This window comes from Dysidea avara, chromosome 2 (assembly GCF_963678975.1).
Source record: "Dysidea avara chromosome 2, odDysAvar1.4, whole genome shotgun sequence".
Taxonomy (NCBI): Eukaryota; Metazoa; Porifera; class Demospongiae; order Dictyoceratida; family Dysideidae; genus Dysidea; species Dysidea avara.
This window is the reverse complement of record NC_089273.1, coordinates 54149212-54168085: the sequence shown is the minus strand read 5'-3', so window position 1 is coordinate 54168085 and position 18874 is coordinate 54149212. Positions and strand designations below refer to the sequence as shown.

Genomic DNA, 18874 nt, shown 5'->3' with positions numbered 1-18874 from the left:
CTGATAATCAAGGATAACGCTGTGAGCATGTCTGAAAGACAATGGAGTGCAATCTGCTTTTAAGCATTAAGCAGCACTGTCCATTACATATCCTTGCTCAGTCTTCTGATTTGATGGTTCAGTAGGATAACATTCTTGAACTTTCTTCACCATGTGGCTAAATCAATTGCGGTAAGAAAACGAACTACTAGAAATTTATACATTACACTAAAAAGAAACCATCAACCGTGACTTCTACGCAATCATCTTCCACAGGACTATATGGCATTTCCTCTACACATTTAATCCTTGCTTAACCTTTGTTTTAAACCTGAAAGAAGCATTTCCTCCAAATTACTTATGTAGATAGAAACTTAGCTAAAAAACACACTTGTGTACAAGTTACCTGAAGCTGCTAGCAAATCCACAGCCATGTCATTTCTTAGTCGATAAATGTCTCTAATCTTTGATGGGATTGGTTTGTTTGATAGAATACACTCTGCAAACAAATTCAAACAATATTATTTTATATTGCACCATGTATATAACATGTAACAGTTGTGGAGCCTCCTTTAAAATAAAATTAAGAACACTCTGTACATATGACATCGGGACACTTTCTGGGGTTTTTATACCTTGGAATAACCTCCTTATAAAAGTAAAATATCAGTTAGTCCCATTATCCAGAGGTTGCACCAATACACACACATAATAAGCACATCATACAGTATATAATTTATGGAGGTTTGGGTTTCTCTGGCCAAATAATATGTCACCCAAAAACCAGCTTCACAATACCATCCTGGTGCCTTAGCAGTATTGGCTAGGTATAACCAAGCCCAAAAGTGCCTTCAGTACTACCCTATAACTAAATGCTTCCAATGAGTATATAGCTTAAAAAGGTTTTTTTAAAGAACTATTCAATGGAATTTTCTACTGACTGACTAACTGCCTGCCTGTCTGCCTAATTCCTTCAGACAAGCATAATTTGATAACAGCTAAGGATATGGACTTAATTTTTCTGCTGTTCGATGTCGCTTCATCCCGAGATGTGCCTTTTGGCATACCACAATACATAAAATGCATGCATCATGAACTTACCTTAGTCCTTTTTGTGTCCCATTTCTCATTGCTGACAACCCACAGTGTCAATTTGTGTATAGCATGATGAAAGGCTTCCTGTTTGTAAATTTGTATTTGCCTGGATTGATTGCAGAGGCGCTTAGTTTGTAACACTGCGTAACAGACGAAAGCAAAGCATAATGGCCGCTTCACGTTTGAGTCAGTAGTTGATAATTGGGGCACATGAATCGTCCATACTTTTCTTACTGGAGAGCTGTTTCTCCTACTATTCTTCCAATGTTAGAAAAAAGTAAATAAACCAGTATAAGGAAAATTAGGAATCGATTAGGGATCATAGAAAAAGCAGGGAAACAAGGGAGGCTTCCTACACTTGCAGAAATACCAGTGAACATTTATTCCTATAGGCTGAAGTATATGTATAGGGATTAAATGTTTACTAGTACATCTGCAGGTGTAGGTAACCTCCCTTGTTTCTCTATTTTCTTCTATGATCCCTAATTGAACTCATAATTCTGCCAGCTGTGGGTGCACGCCTGGTTTAGAAATTGTTTTCATAAAAATGTGTGTGTGCGTGTGTGTGCATGTGCGTGCATGTGCACGTGTGTGTGTGTGTGTGTGTGTGTGTGTGTGCCTACCTACCTATACCTTCCTTCCCGCCCGCCCGCCTGCCTGCCTGCCTGCCTGCCTACCTGCCTACCTACCTATGTTTGTTTGTCCGTACGCACCCACATGAGCAAAAACGTTTAAAATGATAAAAAGCAGCCAAGAATTGAAAGCTAAATCAAGTCTGTATTAAACTTCCACACACATAAACTTTGCTCTGAGGTGGTTTCTTGGCGGTCTGAAATACAGGTATGGCAACTCTTCATATAGTCTTCTCTTTTGGTTTTATAGATGTTTAACAACTTCAAAACAACACTGAAGGCCTCTTAGGCTACAATAGGTATCGTATCCTTCAGGTTGAAAAGGGGGCATTACCTGCACTATATGCAAACAAAATGAAGGGCAGCCTTGAGGCTTTCTCTATACAATTCGAACAAGAAAACATGATAGACACACTATAAAACAGTTGAAAAGATACTTCTGTGTGTAATTTGCTGTTTAAAATGGTTAGTTAAAGTTACGCTTTCTTAGCAGTGCATAGCAACATAATTATCAAATTACAAAATAATTCACAAATTACAAAATATGCTAAATTACAGTATTTACAAATTGTATTATCTAGCTGAATTAATAATCTAAATCATATACATGGCTGATTAATTTAGTTAGGATGGGATAGTATTAATTGCATGGGAGCCTGGCTTTTAGAAGTAGCACAACATCAACTTGTTTTTTCTTTATATTTGTAATATATATATATTATATCTGTTCTAATGAATAAGCTATATTATATATTTTTTGATTATACCATATACAAGGAAATTTTAACGTAAGAAAAATTGACGAATTCAGACTTCAGCAGATTTGACGAATAAAATTTTGACAAAAATGAAGAAATTGTAGGCAAAACCTGTACTTTTAAGGGCGCTTATAAACATTTGATGAATTAAACCAATTCGTCAAAATTTCCTTGCGTACGCGTACGGTAGGAAGGGAAGAGGTAGTTACTTATAATTATTTTAAATTCATTCTGGATGCTCCTGAACAGTAGTCACATCAAATTATATAGACTACACTAATAGCCGTGATATATTTAGCAAAGTTTATAAAGAATTATAGTCACACTATACAAAGGCAAAAGGTTTTGTACACAGAATGGCTGTACAGCTAAAGCTGGGTGCGTAACTTACTTTCATTGTATATACACCACAGGAATTGTTGTCACGCTGCTTACAGTGAGTTTCCGTGATTACTGTCTACTTATACCATTTTCTCCAGGCATTGGATAAATACTGATGATTTGAGAACATGCTGCAATTTTTACAATTAGCACATGCAAGAACACGAAATAGTTGCTCACTTCCAGTTTTTTGTGAGCTTTTCTATCTCAGTATCTTTTTCTCCATATGGATCCAAATATGCTATGGTTGACTGTTCGCTATCAATTACCTACAGCAAGATAGATGTATACAGCTTCTAATATAAATGATTCTCCTTACCAATAACACCCAATGAATTCTATTCTGAAGAAAGCCTCCATAATCTTCGTGTAGTTAGGAACATCTAACTGCATTACATGATTTAAGAGATTTTTTCAGTTTCTACACACAAACAATCTTACCTTAACAAGCTTTTTTTCATCAGTATAGAATACACCATTGCAAATCTTTTGTGTAATACTAGTGTCCATTACATGCCTTTTTACATGGGCATCTTTTACTTGAACACGTTTTGGAACAGTTACATTTAACTTCATCTTTGCATAAATCGCTAGCTTCTCTAAGGCTGATTGTGTTGGTGATGGTACTTGTATCTGAAATGCATTCAAAGCTTGGCATTCCCTCATATGGCTTAAGTTCACCACTTGAGTACCAGTTAGTCAAAACACCATTTTTACACCTATATAATAAAAGGAATAAATGAATGATGTCATTTACAAGAAGAAATCAAATAATATAGTACTTACTGTAAACGGTGTAGTCCACGCTTCACTTCCAATACATAGTCTGGACATGTCAGTCTTGGAACGTTCACTCCTTGGTATACGCAACGTAACTGTATCTCCAAAATTGTATACAGTAACTTGTTTATGTTTCCTTTTTGCATACTGCAATTTCATTCTTTCAGCATTCTTTCGGTACTCTAAGTTTGCTGCCTCCCAAATTGCCTTATGGCGATCACAAGTAGTGAGGTTATTATATGACTTTTTCACTGTGTTTTTGCTAACAGAATAATAACATATTGCTATAAACATAAAGGCATTGCTGAAATCACATAGACAGAACACCAAACACTACAGTTATAACAAACCTCCATGCTTAAACAACTTGATAAAAGAAATATAGGCATCACACAATAAGGACAAAGATTTTCACTGAAACTAAACATTTTCACTTCTTGATATGAAAAAACCTTGATCCCACAGAATGTATTTATACAAAACTAGGAGATTTCACTGGTCAAAAAAGCTAGCAGTCTACACAAAATTGGTAATGATTTGTACCTCTGAGACTCCAACTCCATGTGATCTGGTGGTGATGACGTATCATCTGTAGGAGATGCTATAGGAGATACAATTTGATTTGACAATGGTTTGTCAGGTAACAGTGGTGGCACACTTTGTCATGCTTGCTGTGGCGACATCTTTGAACTAGATGATGGTGATGCACATCTACTTGGTCGCTGTGGTGACATCCTTGAGCTAGATAGTGGTGATGCACATCTACTTGGTCGCTGTGGTGACATCTTTGAGCTAGATGGTGATGTACTTCTACTTGGTCGCCGTGGTGACATCCTTGAGCTAGATGGTGGTGATGCACTACTACTTGGTCGCTGTGGTGACATCCTTGAACTAGATGGGGGTGATGAACTTCTACTTAGTCGCCGTGGTGACATCAATAAGCTAGATGGTGGTGATGTACTTCTACTCAGTTGTTGTGGTGACATCCTTGAACTAGATGTTGGTGGAAACACAGTTGGTGGTAATTCATCAAATGGCAGTGACACATTATCTAGTTGAAAGCGCCACATGATTTTTTTACATCACTATTGAACCACTAACCATCTTTGATAAGATCAGTTAAATCCTCTTCCATTATACAATGGTCAACTCCTTCGGGAAATTCAGCAAATGGGGTTAACCTTGGTGGCTGGCCAAACACCACTTCATATGGGCTTTGTTTTAAAGTGCGACACACTTGAACATTTAAATTATCTGCAAGGGCACATTACATATTAGTTGGGCTCATACTAGTACTTACATTGAATACATGGCAGCCAGTCAGTCCAAGATACACAGTTGGAATCCTTGTGCTCACATTTAAATGCTTGCAACTGCATTTCTACAAGATGGTTGCCCTTTTCAATTAAACTTTGTGACTGTGAATGGCGAGGTCTACCATTGATTATTGTCACTTCTCCTGGCCACGACTTCAATATCTCTCTAATAACTTCATTAACAAATTCCCTTCCATTATCTGACTGCAATATTTTGGGGAGCCCAAAATATGGGAAAACCTTGTGCACACAAGCCCACTAGCTACTTCAATGGCACTCTTGTTTATCAGTGGCCATAGCACGTGAAACTTTGACCAGTGATCCATGTAATGTGCAATGTAGCACTAAGAATCATCTGGCATGTGCCTCATATCTATCAAATCAATCTAAAATAAGCAAGAGTGAATAATCCTCTATGTAAATTATACTCTCTCCCACAACAAACCTGACAATGTGTTAAAAATCCTGATGAAATGATTGGCTTCAAAGGAGCAGTACAATTCTGTGGCTGCTTCAGCTAGCAAATATGGCATGTGCTACAAAAATATTGAGCTGTCTCCCTTGGCAAACCTTCATACATTCTTTGGACCTACAATAGTAACACAATTAGAAATTGTGATAATTGTGGGCAAGTTTGTTAAATACACATACTTAAGAATGCCGGGAAATATAATTAGACATACAAACAAAAGTGGGCAAAGTGTGAAATAGGTACATGAACACTTTGCAGTTGTTGTGGTTATAATTTAGTGTAGGTGTCATATTGTTATATTCATATTGTAGGTGTCAACATTTAGTGTAGTTATAATTTCTAACAATTCTGTGTAGCATCTTGAAGGATGAAGTAAAAGAATATTTTATACAGTAAACTACCTTACACGGAGGAACACATCAAGGAAACTAGAGTAAAACACTGAAGTTATTAAAAGAAATATGAGAATGTTGAACTTGTATAGAAATGATAATCTTGTATAGTCAACGGACTTGTTTACTGGCCGGGGTGAAAAGCCGCTTAAAGTTAAACACACCTGGGCCATAACTCAAGACAACATGGTACAACAAATTTATGAAACATTCATATCTATATTCATTACCATTGGTGAGTTGACTGAAGTGGTTGTCTAAGCTACATTCACAACTGTGAGGTTAAAAGTTACGTCCATGTAACAACACTAACTACATAGCCCATAGCTTTCTTGTCAATATGACACTTACATCAGTGGAAATGACAGTGAAGGGATGGTCAGAAGTTGTTTACTGTAGTGTAGTGAAGACACCGGGTCACCTTGACATAACAAAATATAAGAACTGTTTGCCAGAATGGACGCCCTTATGGCATCATAGCATCACCATGGAGTGGTGGACATGGCAACTCAGATATAACATAGTCTCATTGGTTGCTGTGGCAGTGGAGGTAGCAAGTAGAGAGCATTACACAGACAGATGTTAGCAAAGTAAAGTGATGGGGTTGGCATATATGGCTGATGATGATCCGTCATGTGATAAGTGACCTACCTCCATCGGCATGACAACAAAACTTGATGGAAACCAGCTCCAACTACAGTTTGACTATGGTAATACTGCTGCTTTGCATAGACCATCTGTACCTGTGAGTATTATAACAATTACGTACCATGGTAACGGTCACCATAACAACCTTATTGTAATCCACTATTGAAGTCTCAGCCAGCTGAAGCCACAAGTGTGGATTGAAACACTTGTACAGCTTCCAACAAAGAAGTGAATGCAACAGTTGGTTGACCAACACATAGTTGTTGCAGTCCAAGATTATAGAACAACACTCGACGACCATTTACCCCCAGTACTGGCAATGGACGACCTGACAGTGCTGCTACAATAACAGATCACATGACAACACAGGACACACCCACCCACTAACCTACCTTTCTCCAATGAAATGGTGGGAAGTCATTGAGGGCATCATAGAGCTGAAGTAGTAAGATGCCAAACTGTACTTGCCCATGCGATAATGTAGACAACCAAGATTGTTGAAGCGACCAGCGTCAGCCAGTGATGGTGGCTTTGGAGCTGAGGTTAACAGCTTGACACTTTTACAATAGAGTACTTGTAGTTGGCCTTGAGGAAGGCTACATGTGTCACCTAGGTGATCAGGTAACTAAGTAACAAGTAACATCACAGTTACTAACAGCATTTTCAATCAATGAGAGACTCTTAATCTGCTTCTTAAAGCCTTTGAGGTTCTTCTGTAGCATCTCCAGCCAAACTCTGAATGGTAATTCATAAATGTGCAATATTATACAGACAATACAGACCTACACACATTATATACACAGACGTATGTATGAAAATGTGATCAATTGATTGATCATACCTAAAAACTGACGAATATTAGTTGGTGCTTGCTTTCGTGTCTCTGATAACATGTATTTTGTCAGGATCAGGATGTACGTGATTAACTGGTTGGCCTAGAAATTTAATTTCTGACTTGTTGAATTCACACTTGTCTTTGCTCATTATTAGCCCAGCTTACTTGAAGTATGTACACACACCTGGTGTAATTGCAACTGGTTATAGAAGAGGAAACAGTGTTGCTTGTGATTGATAACAGCAAAAATGAAATTAGAGGCAGTGGGTAAAAAGGATGCAGGAGGGGATGCAAAACAATTAAGTTTTTGCCTGGCCTAAATTGACTTGTGAATAAGTTGAAATTTGGTCATGTTACACCCATAACATAGCACTATTTCTGGGTGCAATTTTAACATGATAGGCTGAACAGGTGAAAAGGGTATAAAGACTATTTGAACACAGAACACTAGTTGTACCTTCAAGAGCTCACCGGTCATCAGCACCACAGGTGGCAACCTTCAGTAGCGGCCACAGTACAACACATATGCTGGAACACGAAGAAACGGTAAGCTTGAGCCTGAGGGTGAACTCCTTTATGACTCCTGAATCCATTAGAATCGCCTTATCAATAAAAGGTCTCTCGCATTACTGGTGTTACAACCATCGTCACGTGATATTATTTTGTTTCCGGTATTACACAATTTTGTGGTTGAGCAAGTCCGTACATAACGAGATTGATTGCAAATAGGCCACAGTCACTGAAACCTTGTTGTTTCTGTACCGGTACTACATGAACCTCCTTAACACCAAAAAGCTGCTGTATGATCTCCAGGCTTTTTTCATCTACAGAATCGTAGAGGGAATCATAGATGCTTACTGCATTAGGTTTAGACAATATTGTGCTGGCAGTTATACAATGATTACCTCTGACATGAACAATTTGCAGCTCATTGACTCGAGGAGTTGAACTTGCCTGCAGTAAAGTGGATTGCAAACCTTTAATCGAAAACTGGCATTTTAGTATGGTTTGGGCGTAGTTAATGTGCTTGTCATTTAGTTGAAAACCACCAGCAATTTCATCTCTGTCTGAAAGAGTAAGAGACACTCTTCCAAATTTCACCCATGTTGAACTGGAGACTAGTACAGATGCACTGCTTTGATGCTTCACGGAATCTTTGCTACCATTAGTACTTTCAACTGGATCTAGTGAAACCATAGATAAACAGGCCTCAGCATCATATTTCTGACTCTCTTTTGAGGTAGAATTTCTCCTGTCAGCAACGTCTGAGGGCTCATCTTGACATGGCGGTTCACATTCTAATACTTTCATACTTGTCGTGGGATCAATGATGTCTCTTATAGATTCCTGGGTCATGTCTTCTCCTTGTGTGTCTGGTAGAGTGTATTTTACTTCCACAGTAAACTTTGCACCCTCAGGTTGCTCTGGATTTAATACTACTAGAGCTACTGCTCACATCACTGCCACCAGTACCAGCACCACAGATAACTGGCACAGACACAGAAAGCGGCACTGGCCTTTTCATATCAACTAGTATAGACTTTGCTTTATTCACCATCACCTTACAACCAGCAAACTTCATTACCCATGGAATCTCCATGCCCCCTTGTGGCAAGTCATGAGAGTACCGCCTCAAACCTGTAACTGTGCCAGTTATCGTTGCTCCTGTCTTCCCCAGAAAAACGTAACAAACTGCAGAAATTTTCCTAGGCACGTGTCCCACTACAGTAGTCCCCTTACATACTGCAACAGCAAAAGGATCGTGGTGGTTTCGTACATCACGGCGACAGTACAGCACTTCTCCTATAAAACTGGACCAAATATCCTTGTAAACGTGATATCCTCTAATCATAGAATCTATTGCAAAGGATTCTACTTCAGACACGAGCTCAGACACCATTGCACGTGTAGCATACCACGATTTTAATCAAGACCACGTGTTTTGATGATTGGAAGGGTTCGCAGATACTATAATCGCAGATATTACTGCTGGACGAAAAGCTTGCTTCTTCGCAGAAATTGCACCTCGCACATTATACCCGCTATACGGTATTTATTGTCAGGTTTCATGTACCCATACATTCACAGTTGGGTCATGTTAACAGGTAGCCAGTGATTTATTATTTTATCACACATGCACTTGACAACCAGAAAGTGAATACTATATCGTTGTTAAGTATATCATTGTTAAGGAGGATCCACCACTAATATGGCTCATTTAATTACCAGTTAGCCTTCATAATTCATGAATACAGCTGTTTAACTGACTAAAGTTGTAAAGCTGTTTTCAATGTTTTATGTTATTAATTAATTTGCAGGTGATGAAACATATGACACAATTAATTCAAGGTACCACTTACGAAAAAATCAAGATGGATGCTACACTGATATATATAGTGGGAAACTATATCAAAAGCAAGTTGCTTCAGGGATTCTAGACAACAAGAACAACCTTTCCTTAATTATGAACACAGATGGCATACCAGTGTTTAGATCATCAAAATATTCTTTTTGGCCCATATACCTACTAATCAATGAGTAGGGATGCGGGAATTATGCCTGAATTATTTTGGGAATAATGATGGGGTAATAGAATAGAGCATTATTCCAGCATTTTGATGCAGTTTTGGAGCATAGTCGGCATAAAAATAAATTAAGATCGAGATACTCTAATAGAACAGTCACTTACTCTAATAGAACGATCAATTACTCTAATAGAACGATCAATGCGGAATAATTCATTATTAATACTACTGGTAAGTAAGCATCTTGCTAACAAAAAAGCTTTTCTGATGAATTGACACAGCTGGATTTAGTACTTTTTACTGTTTCAAAGTCTTGCTGTACAATTTAATTACTAAAATGAAGAAAAAGTTACAAAAATTAGGAATAATTTTGGGAATAATGAGTATTTTTGGGAATAATAAAAAGCATAATGATAAGGTTTTAAAAGAATTTCGGAATAGAATAATGATGAAAATTTTGAGCATAATTCCCACAAGCCTATCAATGAGCTACCATTCAGAATGAGGTAATATATTATTATCTGTTCATGAGTACTATTATGTCTAATATGCAGGATTTCAAAAGAAAATCGTATTTTGGCTGGACTCTGGTATGGTACAACGAAGCCAGATATGGGTCTTTTTTGAAACCATTAACAGAAGCACTGAAGCAGCTGTACTATGAGGGTAGGTCATACTTGCATTATTGATCCTTGTGATTTGTATATTACTAGGTGTAACAGTGACTCTTCTAGATAAAAGAACTCTTCTGTGTTGTGCTATCTTGCTACGCACCACTTGTGATTTGCCTGCAAGGGCTATGATTTTAAACATGACCAATTTTAATGGCTTTTATAGTTGCTGCTATTGCTTGCAACCTGGTAAGTTGTTAAGCTTCGGCAAACTTTAATTTATTGAGCATTGCATTTGGTATTTATTGAAAACGAAACTACATATATACTTGTCGATGTATCATGCGTTCATGCTTTACATGTTTTCTATGAACAGTATACTAGTTTAAATATTATTTACTATTATAATATAGGCAATTATTCTTACTATAGCTTACTAGCAGTAAATGTCACTGCACGGGCCTGTGAAACCATGTATATGGGCATAATAGATTGGCATACTTCTAACCATGCATTAAATCAGCTCCAACTGTGGCCATCCAACTTTCTATTGGCTTTGTAATTACACTTACTTGAAATGGATAGTCTGTTTCAGTACTGAAGTGTTGTGTATGGTTTGTGACAGTGCCCACATACCCAGTTTTCACAGGCCTGATCACAAATTGTGATTATATTGTATGTATGATAAACATATCAAACTAAATAGCCTGTACAAGCATTGCAGCTGCTTTTAAATTTAAAACCATCTGTTTTGACAACCATTAGCCATTAAAAATTTTAGGGACTTATTTTATTGTATATACAAATCAAATACTGTTACAGTATGTCGCTGCATGCGTGACTCTGAGGCTAAGTATACTTTATGTGCTACTATTAAGGACACCTATATACATTTCTTATGTGCAATGTATACAACACATAAAGCCATTATAAGGCATAATTGCTTACTACAGTCTTGTGTTGTCTGAATCCAGGTGAAACATATAAAATAGCAGAACGCAGTTTTACTCATGTATGCAAATACGTGGAGGAAAACCCAACAGGACCTAAGAGAAAGCTAGAAGAAACTGTAGTGCATATGGAAAAAGCTTCTTCATCTGATTCTACAGTAAGCTTAATGATAAAAATTGTTTTACGTTATGATCGTGCATTCCAGGAATTTGGATTTAAAGGACCATCATGGCTCTGTTGCATTCCAGAATACAATTTTATTACTGGCATGAGCATTGATTACATGCACTGTATTTTGTTAGGAGTGACTCGCCTTCTGCTTCGATTGTGGGTATCAAGCAATAATCACCAAGAATTGCGGTATATTGGAAATCAAATCAACATTACGGATGACCGACTTTGTGATATAAAGCCACCTAACAAAATTCAAAGAACCCCACGAAGCATCGAATTCACATTAAAATTTTGGAAAGGTTTGTTTCATTTGTAGCAGTTTTGGCACCATGATGCATACATATAATATTACTTGAATGCAAATACAAGAATAACTGAATTGTTGGCTATGAGTGCTTGTATGTATGTCCTATGTTTGTGGAATGAACACAATAATGTAGTCTTATACTGTCTACTCCAAATTTTATTCTGCACATACACAATATACTAGCTCATGAGCTAAGGGCATGGTTGCTACACTACTCCACTGCTGTGTTATACGGTGTACTTCCTGAAGACTACTACCAACACCATCTGCTGTTAGTAGAAGCATCCTACCTTCTGTTGCAGCGATGTATTACTGAAAGAGATATCCAACAAAGTTTTGAGCTGTTAAAGCATTACTGCTTTCTATTCGTTGCGCTATATGGTAAGACATTATACACTACTATATATACTGTAACACACATGCATATGCATGCAACCACACATGTACATGTGCAGACACACACACACACACTAGGTTTAACACTAAACACATACAAACACGCACTAGTGTAATACATTGTATGTATGACACAATTCATTAGTTTTAATTTTCATCATGGCCAGGAGAGCGTCACATGACGATTAACATACACAATTTACTTCATATTCCAAACGTTGTGAAGAACATGGGACCATTGTGGGCACATAGCTGTTTTCCTTTTGAAAGTGCAAACGGAGAATTGTTGAAACTATTTCATGGATCGCAAGCTGGTGAAAAACAGGTTGATTCAAATAAAGTAATTATTGTATGATATTATATTGAGCTGTGTAGGTAATCAGACATATCAGTGAACACCATAAACTTCCTGGTTATGCTAAAGAAGTCCTTCAACCTGGCAGTCAGCAAGAGATGCTGTTTACAGCAATGAATCATTCAAAAAGGTATATTTCAGACGTATGATACAAATGTCATGTTTCTAGATCAAGTCAATGATGTTGTATCTAGTGCTAGTCTCGTCAACACAGGCTGTATTTTTCTTTTGTCATTTGGTCGGAAAAAAGACTTTTTTCCTGACCAAAAGACAAAAGAAAAAATCAGTCTGCATTGACGAGACTAATCTAGTGCAGCCTTTAGTACAGCATGATAGATAATGTCATCAGTTTCATAGCATTTCATTTATATTACATTATATGACCACATTTCATTTATATTTTATATGATCACATTGTGTGTTAGCTACAGCTAATAATTCTAAAGAAGCCCTTTTATTTTTGACAGAAGTATGCTAATTAACCTTGGCACCCCTACCTTAAAAGGTACAAAGCAACAAAGCCACTTCATCACTACCTTGTCACTGGAAAGTTGTAAAACATGGAATGTACAAAATGGAATGGAACAGAGTGGAACAGAATATAGCCACTGTAATTATAGTTAGCTATAGAATGCTCTTATAATTACCCCTTACACCACTAATAGCTTAAACCACATTAAATGGTTGACTGAATTGTGGACACAACAGATTTCAGAATGTTGCCTAGGCTCCCAGGCTATGGGTAAACACCTCAAACAAATTCTGCCTTCTGTGTGCACCCTCCAGTACTAAACTTGTAAAGTAGACAAAAACAAAATAACAGAAAAATACTGTCAGTGAAGAGCCTGGGGTTGCTCACCTATGGGAGGCTAAGTATTATTATATACAGGTATACACCTAGTAGTAATAGATCCAACAAACTAGTGAATACAATTAAGGTATCAGATTCATTAGACTCTGTTGCAGGTCACATGCAGAATATACCCAGAAGCAATGTAACCATATGCAATGGCTCAGTTGAGACCCTGGCTCCTTAGCTTTACACAATAGTACAACAGTTTGTAGGATAATGTGGGAGTCAACTAGGCATATTTATTTTGACAGATCATTTGTTATCCATGCAAGAGCACACAGGCTGAGTCACTAGCAGCAAATAATGGGACACATAGTTACAGTATGCAAAATATAGGGCCCTAATAGTCCTGAGCCATGAAAATTGTACTAGTCACCTCCTTCATGTCAGGTGGCCCTGCACACTGGTAACACTGTCAATTTATATGATTATTGTTAAGAGCAAATGTATATGGCATATATGTCAGTTGCACAGATTCTGGAGTGCATTCTTGCTTTCCTAAGAGCCCAAGGGCACATGACACATACTGGAAATTAATTTAGTGACTGAAGCCTGTCAAAAACAGAAGTCCCTTGAGTAAACCTTACATGAATATGATTAGAGGTAGCCAACTGATCCATAAAAAGGACCATTCCATTTCATTGCCCATCATTGCATTTCATATTTCACAACAGCCCACCTTGTCACTTGGTTCTGCGTGAGCAAAACGGTAGATATACACACTTGTGACCAGTTTACAAGAAGGGGGTATTCTACACACACCAATTCTGTGAGTTAGAAAGATTATAACTTAGTATTCAAGAATCACATAGCGCTGAAATTTTCTGCAACCATTCAGCAAAGCTGGTGCTTGCTTTGTGACCAAACAAGTCTGAAGTTATGAATTGACAAAGTTGGTAAATTGGATGTGTGCGGAAGCTAGACCCTTTTTAATATCCAGTCATACAGTCATTATATAACTGAAGCATATCTGAATTGTCATGAAGCCTGGATTGAGATATTTTTTCTATTACATGTAAATTTGGAGCTATACACTCCACTATTATTAATTCTTGGCTACACCTGGCTGTGTTACAGTGTGTGCATTATAATAATCTTTGCCAGGTTAATTTGCAAAAATACTTTCACACATTTTTTTGTAGCCGAACAATATGGTGTGATAAAATGCCTATTCCAAATGTTTAATATGTGTTTTTGCATGTGTAGGATTATCAATCACAGCAAGAAAATGTCACTGACGGGAAAACCATATCAAGGCAGTTTTTCAAGAGACGACATCACTTGTATGCAGAAGGCCTATGGGACATTTGACACCACGTCTCAGCATAATACTTGTTTCTACCCTTACTTATGCTTACAAAATAACTGTGTGATTTCAGCCAAAACAAAATCAAGAACTACTAAGCGAAACAATTCTTGTTTATCTTATATTGATACAGAGGGGAAACTTCAGAGAGGCATATGTCAGAAATTATTCTGTTTCAAAGATCAACCTCAACAGCAGTTTTGCTTAGTAAATAGGTTTACACTTTCTTCTAGTCAACCATGTAAAGATATTGTTACTAATGCACAACTACTTAATCATTTGGTTGTATGTGAGCCAAGGTAGGAAAATTAAGCTGATATTTATATAAATTGCATACATAATATTATTGTCCTTGCAGTATTTCTCAACTGGAAATGATTACGTGTGATGCAATAGTGGAAAAGTGCATTGTCATGAATTTGAGTGCTGAACTAGGAATGGTGTTCGTCAGTCATTTTCCAAATGTATTGGAGGCAGATTGATGTTGTTGCTATTAGTGTTGCACCGATATCCAAATTAGCCGATTATTCCGATAACCGATATTAAGCAACAGAATTAGCCGATACCGATAACCGATCCGATATTCACTAATAACACTAACACTCATCCTCATCATTATTAAATGACTCATATTAGTGACATAACCATTGATATACAGCTCATTCTAGGCTAAAATGTAAAGTTAGATGTATACCACAAGTAAAAGTTACTCATGGTAAACAGGTTTTAAGTACATTTTACAACTGCTATACAGTTGAGACAAGTGGCTGGTACTACATAGAAACCTAAAAACCTCAGTTTATTGTTGGGCATGGCCTAAACCCTGACAGTTTATTATGGGCATGGCCTAAACCCTGACAGTTTATTATGGGCATGGCTTGTAGTCACCGCTAAACCATTAACACATAACTTAATTAAAATGCCAAATAACTTATGTCTAGCCTCCCCACATCATTATACTACATAGCACAGTGGAGATTAACATCGGCCTTGATTTAATCAAAACCGATTAATCGGCTAGTAGCCAATATCGGCCCGATACCGATTATTGAACCGATTATCGGTGCAACACTAGTTGCTATGTACAATACAGAGATTATAACCAATGTGTTCATAAGCATATAGTGTAATTGAACATGTGTAAAAGTATGTACATACGTATACTAAGTTGAATCCCTAAACTCATTCTATAAATACTAGAAAATTAATGTAGTTGCTTTTATGGCACATTTCACGCAGATGTACATACATTTGCATTTGAATAAAGAGAGCATGTGATCAACTCTTTCAGTTGACATTATTTGATGCTGAAGTACAAGCTGGTACAATGTGCTTTAACACCACACTACTTAAAGCTAGCTATAGTATATAACATGATTTCTCTATTCAGTCTGCATAAATCAAAGTAATTTTTGAAGAGTATGATATTCAACACTTATGTACTCTAAATATTTGCACACATCTACAATTCAGTACTGTGTGTGTGTGTTGTGTGTGCCGGTGTGTGTGTGTGTGTGTGTGTGTGCCGGTGTGTGTGTGTGTGTGTGTGTGTGCCGGTGTGTGTGTGTGTGTGTGTGTGTGCCGGTGTGTGTGTGTGTGTGTGTGTGTGCCGGTGTGTGTGTGTGTGTGTGTGTGTGCCGGTGTGTGTGTGTGTGTGTGTGTGTGCCGGTGTGTAGTGTAGTGTAGTGTAGTGTAGTGTAGTGTAGTGTAGTGTAGTGTAGTGTAGTGTAGTGTAGTGTAGTGTAGTGTAGTGTAGTGTAGTGTAGTGTAGTGTAGTGTAGTGTAGTGTAGTGTAGTGTAGTGTAGTGTAGTGTAGTGTAGTGTAGTGTAGTGTAGTGTAGTGTAGTGTAGTGTAGTGTAGTGTAGTGTAGTGTAGTGTAGTGTAGTGTAGTGTAGTGTAGTGTAGTGTAGTGTAGTGTAGTGTAGTGTAGTGTAGTGTAGTGTAGTGTAGTGTAGTGTAGTGTAGTGTAGTGTAGTGTAGTGTAGTGTAGTGTAGTGTAGTGTAGTGTAGTGTAGTGTAGTGTAGTGTAGTGTAGTGTAGTGTAGTGTAGTGTAGTGTAGTGTAGTGTAGTGTAGTGTAGTGTAGTGTAGTGTAGTGTAGTGTAGTGTAGTGTAGTGTAGTGTAGTGTAGTGTAGTGTAGTGTAGTGTAGTGTAGTGTAGTGTAGTGTAGTGTAGTGTAGTGTAGTGTAGTGTAGTGTAGTGTAGTGTAGTGTAGTGTAGTGTAGTGTAGTGTAGTGTAGTGTAGTGTAGTGTAGTGTAGTGTAGTGTAGTGTAGTGTAGTGTAGTGTAGTGTAGTGTAGTGTAGTGTAGTGTAGTGTAGTGTAGTGTAGTGTAGTGTAGTGTAGTGTAGTGTAGTGTAGTGTAGTGTAGTGTAGTGTAGTGTAGTGTAGTGTAGTGTAGTGTAGTGTAGTGTAGTGTAGTGTAGTGTAGTGTAGTGTAGTGTAGTGTAGTGTAGTGTAGTGTAGTGTAGTGTAGTGTAGTGTAGTGTAGTGTAGTGTAGTGTAGTGTAGTGTAGTGTAGTGTAGTGTAGTGTAGTGTAGTGTAGTGTAGTGTAGTGTAGTGTAGTGTAGTGTAGTGTAGTGTAGTGTAGTGTAGTGTAGTGTAGTGTAGTGTAGTGTAGTGTAGTGTAGTGTAGTGTAGTGTAGTGTAGTGTAGTGTAGTGTAGTGTAGTGTAGTGTAGTGTAGTGTAGTGTAGTGTAGTGTAGTGTAGTGTAGTGTAGTGTAGTGTAGTGTAGTGTAGTGTAGTGTAGTGTAGTGTAGTGTAGTGTAGTGTAGTGTAGTGTAGTGTAGTGTAGTGTAGTGTAGTGTAGTGTAGTGTAGTGTAGTGTAGTGTAGTGTAGTGTAGTGTAGTGTAGTGTAGTGTAGTGTAGTGTAGTGTAGTGTAGTGTAGTGTAGTGTAGTGTAGTGTAGTGTAGTGTAGTGTAGTGTAGTGTAGTGTAGTGTAGTGTAGTGTAGTGTAGTGTAGTGTAGTGTAGTGTAGTGTAGTGTAGTGTAGTGTAGTGTAGTGTAGTGTAGTGTAGTGTAGTGTAGTGTAGTGTAGTGTAGTGTAGTGTAGTGTAGTGTAGTGTAGTGTAGTGTAGTGTAGTGTAGTGTGTGTGTGTGTGTGTGAGAGAGTGTGGGGAGGGAGAGGGGGTGTATGTCTGTGTGTCTATGTGTGTGTCTGTGCAATTGCAGTTCCCATTTGCAGGTTACACCCAACCTGTATTTTGTCACCTGAATGTATTCTGGCTGCAAAACTGGCCCTTGCCTTATAAGGGAACTGCACTAGAAAATGCATGTTTTTTGTAATGATTATGATCTGTTATATATATATAATATGCATTCAAAAAGCATCACGTAATGTCATGTAATGTAATGTTCGTGCATGTACATAGTCTTGATTGTTGAAACGTACACCACTACAGAGTTAGAAGCACTACAAGTAATGATATGTGTATGGAGTCTGCATACCTGTGGAAAATGATAAAATGTTTAAATACACTTAGGTGGCATCTACTGTGATGTCATTTGTTCTTGCTGATGTTGAAGTAGCTAAATAGGTGGATGTGAACCAAGTCACTGCCACTTTAATAAGAAGTCATATTACCTTTCTGTTGAGGTACGTGCTACACTCCCACCATTTCTAACAAAACAAGCACTATGGAATTGTAGTGACTAATACATTAGTATAAAATGAGTGACCATAATTATGTACATATGCCCGAGTCATTATCCCACACACACATAGCACCCTATGATTACAAAGCTGCATGGACTGCTTCCTGAGTTAAAAAAAAACTGTGCAGACTTGAGAACTGTGACAAAGTTTCTAACATAAGGATCCACATACCCATGTGTGCATAGAGAGGTCTGAGAGAGCTGTTAAGGGGTATATACAGAAGGCCTTAAAGCAGGCTTAGGATAAAGGGAACAAGGATGGACTTTAAACCACACTACCATTTTGAGAGTTGTGTAACAGCTCTATTCGATTATCTTTATAAAGGTCATTCCAATGACATCATATTGTGTGGTTTTACATTGAAAAGTGCAACCATAATAGAGCTCGGTGTTTCTAATTACCCATGTTTTTTGCTGTATCTGTGTTTTCTCGTTTAGTTTATACGTTAT

At 37.7% G+C, this 18874-nt stretch overlaps 1 protein-coding gene and 1 pseudogene across 1 annotated transcript in view; one reads left to right on the top strand and one right to left on the bottom strand.

Moving 5' to 3' along the window:
- LOC136247707 (F-box only protein 11-like) overlaps window positions 1-18874 on the bottom strand; it is a 122964-nt gene that overhangs the window by 1319 nt on the left and 102771 nt on the right. The window contains exons 7-17 of the mRNA XM_066039538.1: window positions 5387-5530; window positions 4926-5327; window positions 4727-4879; window positions 4284-4676; window positions 4169-4226; window positions 3632-3887; window positions 3287-3564; window positions 3165-3232; window positions 3026-3114; window positions 2856-2976; window positions 386-478 (exon numbers count right to left, since the gene is read on the bottom strand). The gene's annotated coding sequence lies outside the window, so the exon portion shown is untranslated. The remainder of the gene's footprint in view (window positions 1-385; window positions 479-2855; window positions 2977-3025; window positions 3115-3164; window positions 3233-3286; window positions 3565-3631; window positions 3888-4168; window positions 4227-4283; window positions 4677-4726; window positions 4880-4925; window positions 5328-5386; window positions 5531-18874) is intronic.
- On the top strand, window positions 10315-15072 carry LOC136246335 (uncharacterized; annotated as a pseudogene).